This window comes from Capra hircus (assembly GCF_001704415.2).
Source record: "Capra hircus breed San Clemente chromosome X unlocalized genomic scaffold, ASM170441v1, whole genome shotgun sequence".
Classification (NCBI taxonomy): domain Eukaryota; kingdom Metazoa; phylum Chordata; class Mammalia; order Artiodactyla; family Bovidae; genus Capra; species Capra hircus.
In genome coordinates, this window is record NW_017189517.1 from 48,751,285 (window position 1) to 48,771,854 (window position 20,570).

The following is a 20,570-nucleotide window of genomic DNA, read 5'->3' on the forward strand; positions in this document are numbered from 1 at the left end:
GAAGCCATCATTTTTAACACAATGATGAGAAAATGAGCTCTCTGAAGTAGGTAGCACCCATGAACTACCCCGTATACTGCTTCATCTAAAAGTTCAAAAAAAATAATTTTTCATAAGAACAGTAAAATATTATTGAGGTAAACTTATACAAAGTTATTATAAGACAAAAGAAAATAAGGAGAATAGTATTCTTACAGTTCATAAAAATGTAGTAAAACTATATAACTTACTATTTTAAAATGAACTAAAAGACATTAACAAAATTACACAAGGCATGAAAGAACAATATAAAACAGACTTATAAGTTGTTAAAAAACATAAGGAGACAGAATTCAGGAAAAAAATAGAAACAAGTTAATCTCAAAATGTTCCTTTTAAATGTTAAAAAATAAATTGAAGTAAGTTAGAGAAAGAAAATATGATATTGTTTATATGTGAAATCTAAAAAGCAAGAGTATAAATGAACCTATCTACAAAACAGAAATAGAGTCACAGATGTAGAAAACAAACTTATGGTTACTAAGGGATAAGCGGTAAGAGTGGGGAGACAGATAAACTGGGAGATTGGAAATGAAATATACACACTGCTGCTGCTGCTGCTAAGTCACTTCAGTCGTGTCCAACTCTGTGCGACCCCATAGACGGCAACCCTCCAGGCTCCCTTGTCCCTGGGATTCACCAAGCAAGAACACTGAAGTGGGTTGCCATTTCCTTCTCCAGTGCATGAAGGTGAAAAGTGAAAGTGAAGTCGCTCAGTCGTGTCTGACTCTTTGCGACCCCATGGACTGCAGCCTACCAGGCTCCTCCATCCATGGGATTTTCCAGGCAAGAGTACTGGAGTGGGGTGCCATTGCCTTCTCCGATATACACACTACTATATATAAAAATAGATAACTGATAAGGACCTATTGTATAGCACAAGGAACATTACTCAATAGTCTGTAATGAGCTATATGAGAAAAGAATCTGAAAAAGAGTGTATATATATATATATATATATAAATATATATATATACAGATAAGTGATTCACTTTGTTGCACACTTGAAGCTAACACAACATTGTAAATCGACTATACTCTAATAAAATTTTATTTAGAAAAGAGATAAAGGTTAAATTGAAGAAATCTTTAGACACAATAAACAAATTTAAAGAAATGATAATGGTTTAATAGAAAGTGTTATTGAAAATAGGTAAAGAAGATTCAGTACACAAACAATAGGGCTCATTGAGGGAGAAAGCCCAACCAAAGGAACAGAACAAATACAGACTGAACAAAAAAATTGAAACTACAGATTGAAAGAAAATGCCATGACACTATGGGCCTGAAAATATTAACCTAGAATGACATACGCCATTATATTTTCTTTAAAAAGTACCAGAATTAACAAAAGAAAAAGAGAAAAAACTCAGAACACCTAAGAGAGTGAATTAAAACATAATTTTTTAAAACATATCATCATAAGACTTTTCAGTAGGAATTATCCCAGAAGGAAACGGAGGATATGGCAATTTTATATCTAGTAAAACTGACTTACAGTTATAAAAATCATAAACTATGTTTATCAATATGAAAGAACTCAGGAATGTTGTTTCCACGAGTAATCCAAGATTCCATTAGAGAATAAGCTTTAGACTGGAGAGGCTTAAAAATAGACACCAGTATTCAATACTAAGCATTAAACATACAGCTATTGTAGAAAGAAGACTAAATTAAGACTAAAACAAAGAGAATGTAGCAAGTATATTTCTGTGCTATATAAACATAGATATACTAAAACTATTTTTAAAATAGTGCACAGTGAGGGACTATAGACAAAAATATTTTAACTATTTTAATGATTATATTAGTCATGTTAGTATATGTATTATTATTCTGAAATAATTGAAGGTGCATGCAATATGGGATGAAGCAAATGATAATTAGAGACAAGTCTGATTTTTTTCATAACTTATGTCCTTGAGAAATAGGATAATAGATCTGAAAGAAGGCATGGATACAATACAGAAGATATTATATTAAAACAACAACAAAAAAACCCATATTGTAGTCTTGAATTTGAAGTATCAGTGTAAATCTGTGAAGTGTTTTCTGTTATATATATCAGTTCAGTTCAGTCGCTCAGTCGTGTCCGACTCTTTGCAACCCCATGAATCGCAGCACGCCAGGCCTCCCTGTCCATCACCATCTCCCGGAGTTCACTCAGACTCACGTCCATCGAGTCAGTGATGCCATCCAGCCATCTCATCCTCTGTCGTCCCCTTCTCCTCCTGCCCCCAATCCCTCCCAGCATCACAGTCTTTTCCAATGAGTCAACTCTTTGCATGAGGTGGCCAAAGTACTGGAGTTTCAGCTTTAGCATCATTCCTTCCAAAGAAATCCCAGGGTTGATCTCCTTCAGAATGGACTGATTGGATCTCCTTGCAGTCCAAGGCACTCTCAAGAGTCTTCTCCAACACCACAGTTCAAAAGCATCAATTCGTTGACGCTTAGCCTTCTTCACAGTCCAACTCTCACATCTATACATGACCACGGGAAAAACCATAGCCTTGACTAGACGGACCTTAGACGGCACAGCAATGTCTCTCCTTTTGAATATACTATCTAGGTTGGTCATAACTTTTCTTCCAAGGAGTAAGCATCTTTTAATTTCATGGTTGCAGTCACCATCTGCAGTGATTTTGGAGCCCAAAAAAATAAAGTCTGACACTGTTTCCACTGTTTCCCCATCTATTTCCCATGAAGTTATGGGGCCGGATGCCATGATCTTCGTTTTCTGAATGTTGAGCTTTAAGCCAACTTTTTCACTCTCCTCTTTCACTTTCACATATATTATACACATACACATTTTCATATCTCTGTCCAAGCAAAGACCTATAAGAATGACCCAAATAGTATCAATGAAGATCCCTAGTACCTAGAACTATGGTTTCAAAATACTACCCTCTAAAAGAAAAGAGGCCCTCTTGGAATATTGGCATATTTAAGATCTAAAGCAGGAAACATACAACTCTCTCAGCTGTGTCCAACTCTTTGCGATCCCATGGACTGTATAGTCCAGGCCATATTACTGGAGTGGGTAACCTTTCCCTTATCTAGGGCATCTTCCAAACCCAGGGATCTAACCCAGGTCTCCCGCATTGCAGGAGAATTCTTTACCAGCTGACCCACAAGGGAAGTCCAGGAATACTGGAGTGGGTAGCCTATCCCTTCTCCAGCAGATCTTTCGAACCCAAGAATCAATCCAGAGTGATCTCAGAGTGGTCTCCTGAATAACAGGCAGATTCTTTCCCAACTGAACTATCAGGGAAGCCCAAATAAAGGAGAAGTAACTCAGTCAGTAAAAGAATCTGCCTGCAGTGCAGGAGACCCGGGTTCGATCCCTGGGGTGGGAAGATTCCCTGGAGAAGGAAATGGCAACCCATTCCAGTATCCTTGCCTGGAAAATCTCATGGACAGAGGAGCCTGGCGGGCTGCAGTCCATGGGGTTGCAAAGAGTTGGGCATGACTGAGCAGCTAACACTAACACTAACATTTAAAGTAAATTAAAGTGGAAGTTGCTCAGTCATGTTTGACTCTTTGTAACCCCATGGACTGTAGTCCATCAGGCTCCTCTGTCTATGGAATTCTCCAGGCAAGAATACTGGAGTGGCTTGCCATGCCCTTCTCCAAGGGATCTTTAGACCAATGGATTGAACCCTGGGTCTCTTGCATTGCAAGAAGATTCCTTACCATCTGAGCCACTGGGGAAGCCTATTCCATGAGTAAATGAGTAGCATTTCTTTTATAAAAGTGTTGCAGGAAATGAATTAAAGGAAATATAGAATAGTAATATCATCATTTAGCAACCACAGTGTATTAATGGATTTGGGGACTGAACATTTCTTACATCACAGCAAATATATAATCAAAAGATGAAAATATCAGTAGACATGTTTTTCTGTTCTTTTTGCTAACTACAGCCCCAATTACTGAACATGACAGATTGACTATATTCTTTGCAGCCAAAGATGGAGAAATTCTATATAGTCAGCAAAAATAAGACCAGGGGCTGACTGTGGCACAGAATACAAACTCCTTATTACCAAATTCAGACTTAAATTGAAGAAAGAAGGGAAAGTCACTAGACCATTCAGGTATGACATAAATCAAATCCCTAATGATTATACAGTGGAAGTGACAAATAGATTCAAGTGTCTGAAAGTTGGAGAGAGGTCAGTCCAGGAACCTCAGAACCCAAAGAAAGACATGGTGGTGAAGCCCTGGGTTTTCTTTTTGCCTTGTGTATCCAGACTTTATACTGGATATGTCAGTAACCTGGAAACACCAACAGACATAGACCAGAAGTATCTCATCAAATGCCTGCTCTCAGTAACAAAAGTTTCTGGAAAGGGACAGCTGAGAAAAAAAGAAATTGTTAAACAGCAGCCTCTTGACTCAGTCCTACACCACAGAAAAGTGTGTCTGCACCCCTAGTTTTCCACCTTTGGCAGACTGTTCTTAAACTCTTCTGCCTCTCACCATTCTTCTTTACTGTTACTATTATTCTTCCAGAGTGATCTCAGGGAAGACAATGTGGGGGCAGCAATGAGTCACTCCCACCCATCCCAGCCAGGGAGGGATCAGCAGATTAGAGGAAACGGCAAAACTCCCACGCATCCTAGCAGTAATAAGGAATCACCCTTAGCAGCTCACTGCTCAAGGCAGAGTGGAAAACATAGACTTATTCCCTCCACACCAGGCAGTAACAAAATGCCCCTCTCCCTCCCCATGGGGTAGATGGTGTCAGAGAAGACCTAGTGAAAAGCCTGGTCTCTTAGCACTGCACAACACTAAGGAGGCCGGCTTCCCTCAGCGTTAGTGAAAGCCCCTTAGGGAGTATTAGTAAGGCAACTCTGCCTCTCTCAACCAGGGTGGTATTAGGAGAGGCCTCTTAGGGAAAAGGGACTTCTAACCCCACCTTATAACAAACCCCAGCCCCCACAGTGTATCAGTGAAATTAGTGGGGAGCAGATAAACAGGGGAAAAAATGGAAATATTGAGAGATTTTATTTTCTTGGACTCTAAAATCACTGCAGATGATGACTGCAGCCATGAAATTAAAAGATACTTGCTTCTTGGAAGAAAAGCTATGACCAAGCTAGATAGCATGCTAAAAAGCAGAAACATTACATTGCTGACAGAGATCCTTCTAGTCAAAGTTATGGTTTTTCTGGTAGTTGTGTATGGATGTAAGAGTTGGACCGTAAAGAAAGCTGAGGGCTGAAGATTGATGCTTTTGAATTGTGGTGTTGGAGAAAACTCTTGAGAGTCCCTTGACCTGCAAGGAGATTCAACCAGTCCGTCCTAAAGGAAATAAGTCCTGAGGATTCATTGGAAGGACTGATGCTGAAGCTGAAACTCCAATATGTTGGCAACCTGATAGGAAGAACTGACTCATTGGAAAAGACCCTGATGCTGGAAAGATTGAAGATGGAAGAAGAAGGGGATGACAGAGGATGAGATGGTTGGACGGCATCACCGACTTGATGGACATGAGTTTGAGTAAGCTCTGGGAGTTGGTGATGAACAGGAAAGCCTGGCGTATTGCAGTCCATGGGGTCGCAAAGAGTCAGACACGACTGAGCCCTTAACTGACTTACTGACTGAATCCATCAAGTTTACCTCTTCTTACTCATTCTTGAATATGTTGTTGTATTTTACTTTAAAAATTAAAACCTACTCAAAGTATTATTTACTACTTTTAATTGTGTGACATTTTAATATTTCATTCTACTACTTCAAATCTAATGTATCAATGTTTCTATACCCCAAGATGCTGACAGATTTTTTTCCTAATGAATTCCTCTTATGCCTTCAGTACTTATTAAAGTGGTTTAAAAGACTATGGCAATGTGCTTAATTTTTAAAAAAGAATAAGTGAAAAAGTTATACAGACAATTTTACTGAAATTAATATATTTCACATTTTTATTCTCTAATATTTGACATAGAGATATTAGGAGGTATGTGAACAATCAATATCAGATTAGTTCTCTCAATAAATGAAAACAGAGCTGCAAGTATAAAATGATCATGATTTTAAATTTTAGATTTGTTATAAGTACCTTCTATTTTTCATATTAAAAGTAATTGCAAAATCTCCAAGAAGTTCATTTAATCAAATGCTGCCTAATCTCTGATCACTTGAACACATAATCAGCTTCACACTTTTGCCCACTTGAGAATTGTTGATTTTTCCTATTAAAACAAATACAGATTCAGGTGATACATATTATAATTATCACAGCTAATGTTATTACTGCATGCAAATTGATTACTATAATTAGGATATGGTTATCTGTATGAGAGAGAAAGAAGTAAAATTTTTATAGGGGTTTTGGAGAAAAGAAAGATTAAGACAATATAACCCTCAGCAACCAAATAAAGAGAAAAATAAGTTAGTGGTATATGTCACTATTACTTATGCTTGTTTTAATATGTATTAGCTAACTGTTTTTAGATAGCAAGGTTTTGAATGACTTCAGTATAAGAAGAGGGGAAGACTGTATGTAGGGAAAAGAGAGGAAGAGGAAATAAAGGAAGCCAAGAGATAAATGGGGAAATAAATAGAAAGTAAAGAAGAAAAATAAGTCAAAAGGAAGGAAATTAAAGGAGGAAAAGCAAGATGAGAGAAAAGGGAAGAGAAAATAAATACAAGTTTCCATACAAAATATTATCTGTTGTGATAATCACGCTGTCTATTGCAACATTGCTATTAAAAAGAAATGTGCTAATAAGTGGAATTCTAATCCAAGATTTCTTTCTCTGTGTTTTAAATTTTTAACTTGTAAAAACAATAGCTTTGATATATTCACAGCTCATAAATTAAATAACAACAAAATCATCACACCATGAGAGACACAAAGATGAATAATACTTGGTTTCACTCCAAAGGAATTTACTTTTCCATTGTGAGAGTTTTATTATAGACCACAGTGTGTTTCAAAATGTTTCAATTCTTAACCCTCAGTGAAATGCAAGCTACTTAATTCTTAAATGGTTTATTGTATAATGAACTTCACACAGAAGAAAAGCAAAATGAATTGTTGACTAAGTACTATATTTTATTTCAGTATGTAGTGTCTGGTTCTGAATAAAGAATGATTTACTAGATTAAGACAAAAATTGACTTTCATCACAAATTCTATGCATTTTTGAAATGCAAATAAAAGCCACTTTATGGTAATATTTGGGCTTCCTTGGTAGCTCAGCGGTAAAGAATCTGCCTGCCAATGCTAGTGATCCAGGTTGGGAAGATGCCCTGGAGTAAGAAATGGCACCCCACTCCAGTATTCTTGCCCGGGAAATCCCATGAACAGAGGAGCCTGGTGGGCTACAGTTCATGGAATCACAAAAGAGTTGGACACAACTTAGCAACTAAACCACAACAACGTAATAAGGGAGAAGGATGGTACCCAAAGGTGCTCATGCCCCATTCACAGAACCTAGGACTATGTTACCTCACATGGCAAAAGAACTTTGTAGATGTGATTAAATTCCTTGAAATGGAAGATTATTCTAGATAATGAAAATGGGTCTTATCTAATTACATGAGTTCTTGGAAGATGGAAACATCTGTTTTTTCTTGGATACAGTCAAAGGGAGCTATCAGAAGAAGAGTGGGAGAGAAGGACTCCCCTGGTAGTCCAGTTGTTAAGACTTCATCTTTCAATGCAGGTTCAGTCCCTGGTCAGAGAGTTAAGATCCCATATACCTTGCAGCCAAAAATAAGCACCAAAACATAAAACAGAAGCTATATTGTAACAAATTCAATAAAGGCTTTAAAAATGGTTCACATCAGAAAAAAAAAAAAAAAAAAGATTGAGAAAGATGCAAAGTTGTGGCTTTGAAAATGGAGAAGGGACCATGAGCCAAATGAGCCAAGAAATGTGAGCCAACTGTAAAAGCCAGTAAAACAAGGAAACAAATTTACCCATAGAACTTCCAGAAAGGAAAATGGCCTCACTGCCATCCTTTTAGCCCACTGAGATCTGTGTTGGGCTTCTAATCTTCAAGAATGTAAGATAATATATTTCAGTTGTTTTAATCCACTAAATTTGTGATAATTTATTATGGCAGCAGTAGAAACTTAAAACATATACACATATTATTCAGTTCCTGCATACTGACATTGACATAGGATTAATGACATGTGTCCAACTTTTTGCGGCCCATGAACTGTAGGCCTACCAGGCCACCCCGTCCATGGCATTTTCCAGGCAAAGGTACTGGAGTGGGTTGCCATTTCCTTCTCCAGGGGATCTTCCCAACCCAGGGATCGAACCCAGGTCTACCCGCATTGTGGGCAGATGCTTTACTGTCTGAGCCATTAGGGAAACCTAGATAATATATTTCAGTTGTTTAAATCCACTAAATTTGTGATAATTTATTATGGCAGCAGTAGAAACTTAAAACACATACACATATTATTCAGTTCCTGCATACTGACATTGACATAGGATTAATGACATACACAGAGAATGTGTTATAAAATGGTTGATACATACATAATATAACTTAGACTTAGAAAATTTATGATTCAATTATTTAAATCCATAATAACAATTTTCCTGAAAAATTTGAGTTCTTTAGGGTTTTGTGGGTATAACTTAAAATGGTACCTCCAAAAAGATAGCAGTTGGAGCTGCCAGCATTTTCAGATGATCTTGTCTATTTCTTCCTTACCTTATTTCATAAAATCCACTTTCAAGAAAAAGCTGAAGTTTACTGTGCTGAAATAACTTATTTGAGCTAACCACTGAAAGAAATAGATTCCTGAGGAATGGAGCCAGATAAGTAAGTGGGAGAAGAGGCATCTGTTGCCCTCACCATGGTGGGATATATCCCTGTGGGAGGCTGAAAAACATCTGTGCTTCATGAAACCATTTCATGAAAGAATTATGCTTCTCCACCAGACATTTCAAGCTCTTAAAATGATACATTTAAAAAAGACTGTTTTTCATATCAGCATTTAACTTAGCATTTGGCTTATTTTTGTTCTGGATTAATTTAAATGTTCCTATAAAATAGATTTCAAGTTAGACATGGCTTTTTTTCTAGTTTTACAAAGAGTACCCTTTCCTTCTGAAATGGTAGCTCTGTGAACTTAGAAAACAAGAAAGACAAGATTAGTGTATTTAAAAGTTAAGCCCAAATGTAAGGAAAACAAATTAAAAATCTTCATGAAATCCCCAAATTCATTATTGAATATGGCAATTAGCTTCCAATTAAAATAAATAAATTGATATTTAAAATAATAAAAAAAGAAAGCATACACTACAAGGAAAATAGAGATTTTGAGTATTTTTCCCTGTATACCATAAATTAAACTTTTGAGTATGTAAACCTACTATACTTCCATTTCTGATGTTATGGCAGAATGAGTTCAGTTAGTTGCTCAGTCATGTCTGACTCCTTAAGATCCCATGGACTGCAGCACGTCAGGCTTCCCTGTCCATCACCAACTCCCAGAGCTTGCTCAAACTCATGTCCATTGAATCGGTGATGCCATACAACCATCTCATCCTCTGTCATCCCCTTCTCTTTCTGCCTTCAATCTTTCCCAGCATCAGGGGCTTTTCCAATGAGTCAGTTTGTCACATCAGGTGGCCAAAGTTATTGGAGCTTCAGATTTAGCATCAGTCCTTCCAATGAATATTCAAGACTGATTTCCTTTAGGATGGACTGGTTGGATCTCCTTGCAGGTCAAGGAACTCTCAAGAGTCTTCTCCAATACCACAGTTCAAAAGCATCAGTTCTTTGATGCTCAGCTTTCTCTATTGCCCAACTCTCACATTCATACACGACTACTGGAAACACCATAGATTTGACTAGATGGACAAAGTAACATCTCTGCTATTGTTACTTCCAAGGAATAAGTATCTTTTAGTTTCATGGCTGCAGTCACCATTCACAGTGATTTCGGGGCCCAAAAAATAGTCTGTCACTTTGTCCATTGTCTCCACATCTATTTACTGTAAAGTGATGGGATGGGAGGCCATGACCTTAGTTAGTTTCTTGAATGTTGTGTTTTAAGCCAACTTTTTCACTCTCCTCTTTCACTTTCAAGAGGCTCTTTAGTTCCTCTTCGCTTTCTGCATAAGGGTGGTGTCATCTGCATATCTGAGGTTATTGATATTTCTCCCTGCAAACTTGATTCCAGCCTTTGCTTCATTCAGTCTGGCATTTCACATGATGTACTCCACATATATAAGTTAAATAAGGAAGGTGATAATATACAGCCTTGATGTACTCCTTTTCCAATTTGGAACTGTCTGTTGTTCCATGTCCAGGTCTAAATGTTGCTTCTTGACCTACATACAGATTTCTCCAGAGGCAGGTAAGATGGTCTGGTATTCCCATCTTTTGAAGAATTTCCCACATTTTCTTGTGATCCATAGCCAACGAAGCAGAAGTAGATATTTCTCTGGAATTCTCTTGCTTTCTCTATGGTCCAACAGATGTTGGCAATTTGATCTCTGGTTCCACTACATTTTCTAAATCCAGTTTGAACATCTGGAATTTCTCAGTTCTCTAATAGATCATCTGAAAATTCTCCTGTTAACAAAACTCACAGAATTATAACACTGAGAACACAAGAAAAAAGGAAAGCAATCCTCCAGGAGGGAAATAATAATAATAAAATAAAAAGAAGACTGGGACTTTCCTGGTGATCGTGTTGGAGGGGGAGGGATTTCCGCTGGTTGGGTCAGCCAATGCACATGCAAGAACCGGCACACAGGCCCAGGCTAGCAGTTCCAGGGGCAAGGGAAACAAAAGGGTTTGCAATTCCATTGCAACACCTTGCCTTAGTTTCATATGAGGTGAGACCTCTAAAGTGAAGTGAGTGAAAGTCACTCAGTTTTGTCCGACTCTTTGTGACCCCATGGACTATACAGTCCATGGAATTCTCCAGGCCAGAATACTGGAGTGGGTAGCCTTTCCCTTCTCCAGAGGATCTTCCCAACCCAGGGATCAGACCCAGGTCTCCCACATTGCAGGCAGATTTTTTACCAGCTGAGCTACAAGAGAGCCCTAATAAACCCAGGATCTTTAAGACCTATACATTGGGAATTTCCTGGTGGTCCAATGGTTAGCAATCTGTGCTTCCAATACAGGGGGCATGGGTTTGATCCTTGGTTGGGAAACTAGGATCCTGCCTGCCTGCATGATATGGCAAAAAAAAAAAAAAAAGTTAATTAAAGAACTATCCACAGGTTGGGTATGTTGTTTTTTTTTTGTTTTGTTTTTGTTTTTGTTTTTTTTAGTTACTCATCACAAGAGTGAGATTCTAAGAATCCAAAATTTTCCTGGTTTGACCTCTGGGCGGGAAAAGGTCTCTTTTTAGAATTTATAAATACAGAACTGTATTTTAAGAAGTTGTAATCTAAATTTATATTACTCAAATAGTGTATGGATACCCAAAGTGAAAAGTTAAACAGTGGTCCCAAATACATAATACTCCTGGGTTGCCTGGCAGTAGTAAACTCTAAACTTGTCTGGAAGGATGCATATTCAATCCAGGCAAAATATAATTCATGCAGACAAATCATCTATCTTTAAAGATTATTTCCAAGTTCAAAATTTACCATAGAGAAGAGTCAATAGCCACACAAATAGCCCTATTGTTGCCCCAAGGAATTTTGAGAATCATTAGATAGATGAAAATAATTATCTTTAATTAAATAAATAAAATAATTTTTAAAACAAAGAATAAAGCTTTATCACAAAACACACATATTTCAAAAGAAATTAAACTAGCAAAAAGAATAAATATATAGCTACTAAAATTAAAATCTAGCAGAATATTTATTCAAAAAGGGAAAATCTCCAGAGTAATATGATTTTAAAGAGTAAAAATCAATTTAGAACATTTTTAATAAGGTAATGTAGTAAAGTTAGGACAATCATGCTACATGGAGTTCACCTTCTTTCAGATTTTATTCTGATTTTTTTTTTTGACCGTATACCTAAGCCTTTATTTTGGGATTTTCTATTCTGATTCATGATTTATATGTCTCCTAATGCAATACCACACTATCTTAATTATGTAGTTTTTTTTTTCATTCTCTCTTTAACTGTTTTTTAAGTTTTTTATTTTTTAAATTTAAAAATCTTTAATTCTTACATGAGTTCCCAAACATGAACCCCCCTCCCACCTCCCTCCCCATAACATCTCTGTGGGTCATCCCCATGCACCAGCCCCAAGCATGCTGTATCCTGCGTCAGACATAGACTGGCGATTCAATTCTTACATGATAGTATACATGTTAGAATGCCATTCTCCCAAATCATCCCACCCTCTCCCTCTCCCTCTGAGTCCAGAAGTCCGTTATACACATCTGTGTCTTTTTTCCTGTCTTGCATACAGGGTCGTCATTGCCATCTTCCTAAATTCCATATATATGTGTTAGTATACTGTATTGGTGTTTTTCTTTCTGGCTTACTTCACTCTGTATAATCGGCCCCAGTTTCATCCATCTCATCAGAACTGATTCAAATGAATTCTTTTTAATGGCTGTGTAATACTCCATTGTATATATGTACCACAGCTTTCTTATCCATTCATCTGCTGATGGACATTTAGGTTGTTTCCATGTCCTGGCTATTATAAACAGTGCTGCGATGAACATTGGGGTACATGTGTCTCTTTCAATTCTGGTTTCCTTGGTGTGTATGCCCAGCAGTGGGATTGCTGGGTCATATAAAATAATATAACAATCCCAAGATTAAAGGGCATCACTGATGTATAGGAAGTCTAGATGTATAATTGTAGTTCCAGAAAAAAAGAGAAAGAAAAGCAATTTTCCATATAAAGTATACAGTAATAAATTTGGATGATTTTTAGTATTCACTCAAATTAAGTACTTCAAATGAAACTCTAAATGTAAATAGAGCATGATAAGAGCTGAATATTTTCCATAAATATATATTATGAGCAATTTTTATGATACTCTTTTGTTTGCAGTTTATAACATATAGCATGTATCTTCCACATGCAAAAGCATTTTTCATCTTATTAAACTGGGTTCATTGATGCTATAAATGGTTAAGTGGTAGATCATGAATACCTATAATTTTTAACTTGTATTTTTTTCTAATTAATTCCTCTTTCATACAACAACAACAGGCAGTGGAGGGCTCATCAGGTAGCCACTCATGCTTTTCATCGGATCTTGCATTGTTGTAGACTGTCAGACCACTTAGCAAACCACAACTACAAATCCCTATGAGTCATGTTTCTGTTGGATTAAAAAAAAAAAAAAAAGGTTTATCTGGGGTAGTGATCAGTTTGAAGGAACTCAGTTCATTTTTTTTTTCCTTGTTCATCATTCAATGATTGAATGGTGAGGGAGGTATTACTAAAAAAAAATAAAACAAGCAAACAAAAATACTGTCAGTTATAGTACTGTACAGTCCACTATTAAACATTTTTTTTTTAATTGTAAGATGTTTGCTGTACTATGAGCATCTTGGAGACATGGAGCAAATCTTCCCTACTATTTATATCCAGAGCCTAGCAGAAAATTTCAAAAATAGTAGCCACTCCATGATAATTACTGAATTAATAAAATAATTTCAGCTCTCCTTCCTTTCTGATATAAAATAATTGGTAATGCACCTTCATCATTTTTACACATACCCTTCATTAAAGCAACACAAAATGCTCTATAAAATCTCTCATTCTTTGTAATTATCACTTGTTAAAATTGCTTTTTGTCCTTTTATACACTTTGGAAGGACTGATGCTGAAACTGAACTCCAGTATTTTGGTCATCTGCTGCAAACAGACAACTGATTGGAAAAGTGCCTGATGCTGGGAAAGATTGAGGGCAGAAGGAAAAGAGGGCATCAGAGGATGAGATGACTGGATGGTATCACTGATGCAATGGACATAAACTTGGACAAACTTTGGGGGATGGTGAGGGAGGCCTGAAGAGCTGCAGTCCATGAGGTCACGAAGAGTTGGACAGAATGCTGGACACTGAACAATAATAACAACAAAAATTGCTTTCCTAAGCTGTCCATCAAAAGATATCATTAAAGAGCTAGAGTAAACTTTGAATGCTATTGAGAAATCATTCAAAAGGGATGTGGCTGGTCAAGGGTCAGCTTGACTCTGCTTTGGAAGAAATGCAGTATGTCATTGGTGGAGATGTATGTGGAGTGCAGTTCAGAAAAGAAGGAATGGCTTAATCCAGGATCCCAGAGCTATTATTAAAAGATTAATACTTCTAGTTCAGGTTAGAGTCGTCAGCTTCTTAAACATTTAATTTTCTATTCCACATCTTGCTTTCATTCACTTCAATTTTGTCCTAGAGTAAACAACCACAGCTGTCTTTAATTATTAGAAATTAGAGACCGAGAATATTTTTGCTAATTTTAAACCAGGGTAAGATATTAATATATCATTCTGTAAACTCCTCCGTGCCTCCTCAGTTTCTGATGTACCCCTCTAACCATTGATTATTGAGAACTTCAGTTCTTATTTGATGAATCAGAACTTGGAAAATTGTATTCACCTGAAATCATTGCTTTCAAAAAATGTTTGCTTTCAGGTAGGACATTTGACAATAGCTGCCATATGACTCTTTTGTTATTCAGTAATTGTCATTTGGTTATACTTCCATTGGTTATGAAGATAAGGCATTTCCAAAATTTTGTATTTCAATTTGTAGGAACAAGTATGATGACTAGAGTTCCACGCAATTTATAATTGCTTCATAGAGAAATAAAAGCATCTTTCCTAAAATTTCACACACTCTGGGGAAAAAAATGTCAAATGAAGGGGAACAGCATGGAATAGTGTAAAGATTCCCAATGTAGGAGTAAAGAGACTTGGATTTTAGTCCAAGCCCTGTTATTAGCTACTTGTATGTCTTTGAGCAAGTCATTTAGATTCCCTGAGTTTCTGTTTCCTTATCTATAAAACTATGTGCTCTATTTTCATGGTAAAAATAATCTAATACAAATGTTGATAGGAAGAAAAACAGAAATGCATTAAAGAAGACAATATAAAAAGTAATAGCCTGTCATTATTCTTTCTTGTCTTGCACTGACACTTTAGCAAAAGTATTAAGGTCCCTTTAATAGTTTTAAGCAATACAAATTATACATTAATCTCAACCCTAGAAGATTAACTTTTCTCTATTCATATTCTGTATGTTGCTGGATAGCAGACTTGATGTTTTAGAATTTGTGTAATCTCACTGTCAAGAATAAATCTACTGATTTTACTGTGATTATTTATTCAAAATTGATACCCTATTCATGTTTGTTACAGATATATAAACAAGATATCATTTGTACACTATGTTTTCAACCTAAATTTTATCTGAATGCTGTTCAAACAGTTTCAAAATGCATTCAGATATATAGAAAATTCAATATATTTGATTTGTTGTTAAATTTTTTCTTTTCTTTTTTTTTTTAATTTTTATTTTTACTTTATTTTACTTTACAATACTGTATTGGTTTTGCCATACATTGACATGAATCCACCACGGGTGTACATGAAATCCCAAACATGAACCCCCCCTCCCACCTCCCTCCCCACAACATCCCTCTGGGTCATCCCCGTGCACCAGCCCCAAGCATGCTGTATCCTGCATCGGACATGGACTGGTGATTCGATTCTTACATGATAGTATACATGTTTCAATGCCATTCTCCCAAATCATCCCACCTTCTCCCTCTCCCTCTGAGTCCAAAAGTCCGCTATACACATCTGTGTCTTTTTTGCTGTCTTGCATACAGGGTCATCATTGCCATCTTTCTAAATTCCATATATATGTGTTAGTATACTGTATTGGTGTTTTTCTTTCTGGCTTACTTCACTCTGTATAATCGGCTCCAGTTTCATCCATCTCATCAGAACTGATTCAAATGTATTCTTTCTAACGGCTGAGTAATACTCCATTGTGTATATGTACCACTGCTTTCTTATCCATTCATCTGCTGATGGACATCTAGGTTGCTTCCATGTCCTGGCTATTATAAACAGTGCTGCAATGAACATTGGGGTACATGTGTCTCTTTCAATTCTGGTTTCCTCTGTGTGTATGCCCAGCAATGGGATTGCTGGGTCATAAGGCAGTTCTATTTGCAATTTTTTAAGGAATCTCCACACTGTTTTCCATAGTGGTTGTACTAGTTTGCATTCCCACCAACAGTGTAGGAGGTTTCGCTTTTCTCCACACCCTCTCCAGCATTTATTGCTTACAGATTTTTGGATCGCAGACATTCTGTCTGGTGTGAAGTGGTACCTCATTGCGGTTTTGATTTGCATTTCTCTAATAATGAGTGATGTTGAGCATCTTTTCATGTGTTTGTTAGCAATCCGTATGTCTTCTTTGGAGAAATGTCTAATTAGTTCTTTGGCCCATTTTTTGACTGGGTCGTTTATTTTTCTGGAATTGAGCTGCAGGAGTTGCTTGTATATTTCTGAGATTAGTTCTTTGTCAGTTGCTTCATTTGCTATTATTTTCTCCCATTCAGTAGGCTGTCTTTTCACCTTGCTTATATTTTCCTTTGTTGTGCAGAAGCTTTTAATTTTAATTAGATCCCATTTGTTTGTTTTTTCTTTTATTTCCAGAATTCTGGGAGGTGGGTCATAGAGGATCCTGCTGTGATTTATGTCGGAGAGTGTTTTGCCTATGTTTTCCTCTAGGAGTTTTATAGTTTCTGGTCTTACATTTAGATCTTTAATACATTTTGAGTTTATTTTTGTGTGTGGTGTTAGAAAGTGATCTAGTTTCATTCTTTTACAAGTGGTTGCCCAGTTTTCCCAGCACCACTTGTTAAAGAGATTGTCTTTACTCCATTGTATATTCTTGCCTCCTTTGTCAAAGATAAGGTGTCCATAGGTGTGTGGATTTATCTCTGGGCTTTCTATTTTGTTCCATTGATCTATATTTCTGTCTTTGTGCCAGTACCATACTGTCTTGATGACTGTGGCTTTGTAGTAGAGCCTGAAGTCAGGCAAGTTGATTCCTCCAGTCCCATTCTTCTTTCTCAAGATTGCTTTGGCTATTCGAGGTGTTTTGTATTTCCATACAAATCTTGAAATTATTTGTTCTACTTCTGTGAAAAATATCGCTGGTAGCTTGATAGGGATTGCATTGAATTTGTAAATTGCTTTGGGTAGTATACTCATTTTCACTATATTGATTCTTCTGATCCATGAACATGGTATATTTCTCCATCTATTAGTGTCCTTTTTGATTTCTTTTATCAGTGTTTTATAGTTTTCTATATATAGGTCTTTAGTTTCTTTAGGTAGATATATTCCTAAATATTTAATTCTTTTCATTGCAATGGTGAATGGAATTGTTTCCTTAATTTCTTTTTCTACTTTCTCATTATTAGTGTATAGGAATGCAAGGGATTTCTGTGTGTTGATTTTATATCCTGCAACTTTACTATATTGATTGATTAGCTCTAGTAATTTTCTGGTGGAGTCTTTAGGGTTTTCCATGTAGAGGATCATGTCATCTGCAAACAGTGAGAGTTTTACTTCTTCTTTTCCAATTTGGATTCCTTTTATTTCTTTTTCTGCCCTGATTGCTGTGGCCAAAACTTCCAGAACTATGTTGAATAGTAGCGGTGAAAGTGGGCACCCTTGCCTTGTTCCTGACTTTAGGGGAAATGCTTTCAATTTTTCACCATTGAGGATAATGTTTGCTGTGGGTTTGTCATATATAGCTGTTGAGGTATGTTCCTTCAAATATGTTGAGGTATGTTCCTTCTATTCCTGCTTTCTGGAGAGATTTTATCGTAAATGGATGTTGAATTTTGTCAAAGGCCTTCTCTGCATCTATTGAGATAATCATATGGCTTTTATTTTTCAATTTGTTCCAAAACTGAACCAGGAAGAAATAGAAAATCTTAACAGATCCATCACAAGCATGGAAATTGAAACTGTAATCAGAAATCTTCCAGCAAACAAAAGCCCAGGTCCAGACGGCTTCACAGTTGAATTCTACCAAAAATTTCGAGAAGAGCTAACACCTATCCTACTCAAACTTTTCCAGAAAATTGAAGAGGAAGGTAAACTTCCAAAATCATTCTATGAGGCCACCATCACCCTAATATCAAAACCTGACAAAGATACTACAAAAAAAGAAAACTACAGGCCAATATCACTGATGAACATAGATGCAAAAATCCTCAATAAAATTCTAGCAATGAGAATCCAACAACACATTAAAAAGATCATACACCATGACCAAGTGGGCTTTATCCCAGGGATGTAAGGATTCTTCAATATCCACAAATCAATCAATGTAATTCACCACATTAACAAATTGTTGTTAAATTTTAAACTGACAAAACTCCCCCTTTAAGACATATTGTGTAATAAATGCAGACATGAAATACTAAACTACACATATCTTAAGCTTCAAATCATCAGAGATATCACTAGAATTTTACTATGCCCTAAGATATTGGACAGAGAAGGCAATGGCACCCCACTCCAGTACTCTTGCCTGGAAAATCCCATGGATGGAGCAGCCTGGAAGGCTTCAGTCCATGGGGTCGCTGAGGGTTGGACATGACTTAGTGACTTCACTTCCACTTTTCACTTTTATGCATTGGAGAAGGAAATGGCAACCCACTCCAGTGTTCTTGCCTGGAGAATCCCAGGGACGGGGGAGCCTGGTGGGCTGCCGTCTATGGGGTCGCACAGAGTCGGACATGACTGAAGCGATTTAGCAGCAGCAGCAGCAGCAAGATATTGGAAGAAGTCCTAGAAATTGAGAAAAAATGATGGCAGCTGCTGTCACTGATGCTGGAGCTAAGCCAAACTGCAATTTCCACATGTAATCAATCACAGTGCCCTGGGCCTTGCCTTTATCACCATCTCCCAAACCAGAGGCCATGGGTATAAGATGAATAAGCATGATGTCATGAGGAAGTCTGAACAGTGATGAGAGGGAATATTGAGAATCAGGCAAAGAAGCAGTGGGATAGCAGCTGTCTGCAGAATATAAGTAGGGGTAAAACGGGAGATCACTATTTCACCTATTCAAGAATCAAGCCTTATGTACTTATTATGTACCAGACACTACTGGGTGCTAGTGATACAAAAATGAATTAGACCCAACCTTGCTTATCAGAGAATTCCTTGTATAGGAAGTGATGCATAGACACATAAATATTAAATAACATTTAGTGGTGATAGGTGCTACAAAAAAAGCTATGTGCAAAATGCAATTGGTAGTCCAAAACAAGAATCAACTGCCCAGAAGACTCAGGAAACTGTCTGCATGGGACTAGGGGATCATCCGATGATTTGGTGTTTAGGAGGAAAATAGGAATGTTCCAGTTGAAGGAGAGAGTCAAAAGGAGTATAGGCAGAAAAAAGCACAGGTGACAGAAAGGGACATGAAAAAGTACTCAGGCTAAAGGGACTAGGCTTAGCATGCTCAGCTGGAGGTCTTGCTGTCTGTTGTGGAGACAGGAGGTTAAGAAAAATTAGAAGCAAAGAGAATAGAATAGCAGACTGGAACTAGATGATGAAACATCTCATTCACCATGTTAGAGAGTCTTGATCTTACCCTACATTCAACAGGGAAGTCAACAGGATTTATAAATAAGTGCTTTTTAGAATGGTATATCTGCGGAAAGTGTAGAGGGGTAATTTGATAGGGAGGACTACAGGAATGAAGGGTGAAATATTAATTGGGAGACTGGGTTACAATAGTATAAACAAAGATTATAAATCCAAATGCTTTCAAGTGATAGTCTCTCAGTCGTGTCTGACTCTTTGCAACCCATGGACTGCAGTTTGCCAGGCTCCTCTGTCCATGGGATTTTCCAGGCAAGAATACTGGAGTGAGAAGTTGTTCCCTTCTCCAGGGGATCTTCTTAACCTAGGTGTCGAACCTGTGTCTCCTGCATTACAGGCAGATTCTTTACTGTCTGAGCCACCAGGGAAGCCCAAATGCTTTCAAAGGCCTGGCAAATAATGCAAATGTAAAGCTGTTTCCTGCCCCTGCCCCTAACCTCAGACATTAAATTAAAATAATTAAATAAATAAATATCTAGGCCAAATATCACTTAGGATAAAATTTGTTTTAGGGATGCCAGTTTTTTTTTTTTTTTAACCTAGGAAAAAGGAGGATAACATTTTTAATTATGTAATGAAGAAATTAGGAATACAAAAGAGATGGTGAATTCCAGATCTATTTGAGTGGTACATAGAACTGTTCCAGCTACTTCTGAATCCCTAGGAAATCAGTTATTGTTCAGTCAATAAGTCATGTCCAACTCTTTGCCACCCCCTGAACTGCAGCATGCCAAGCTTCCTTATCCTTCACTCATGCCCATTGAATTGGCGATGCCATCCAACCATCTCATTTTCTGTCACCCCACTTCTCCTCTTGCCCTCAATCTTTCCCCACATTAAGTTCTTTTCTAACGAGTCAGCTCTTCGCATCGGGTAGCCAATATACACTGAAAATTCCATGTGTGCTGACTGACTCCATCCAATAACAGCTAAGGAGAAAGTAAGAGAGAAAACCCTGC

The 20,570-nt window shown here is 37.1% G+C and overlaps 1 protein-coding gene across 1 annotated transcript in view; it reads right to left on the bottom strand.

Annotated features, from left to right (window-relative positions):
• LOC108634446 (protocadherin-11 X-linked) overlaps window positions 1–20,570 on the bottom strand; it is a gene marked incomplete at its 5' end in the record, with an annotated part of 732,405 nt that overhangs the window by 584,912 nt on the left and 126,923 nt on the right. The gene's annotated exons all lie outside the window — the stretch shown is intronic.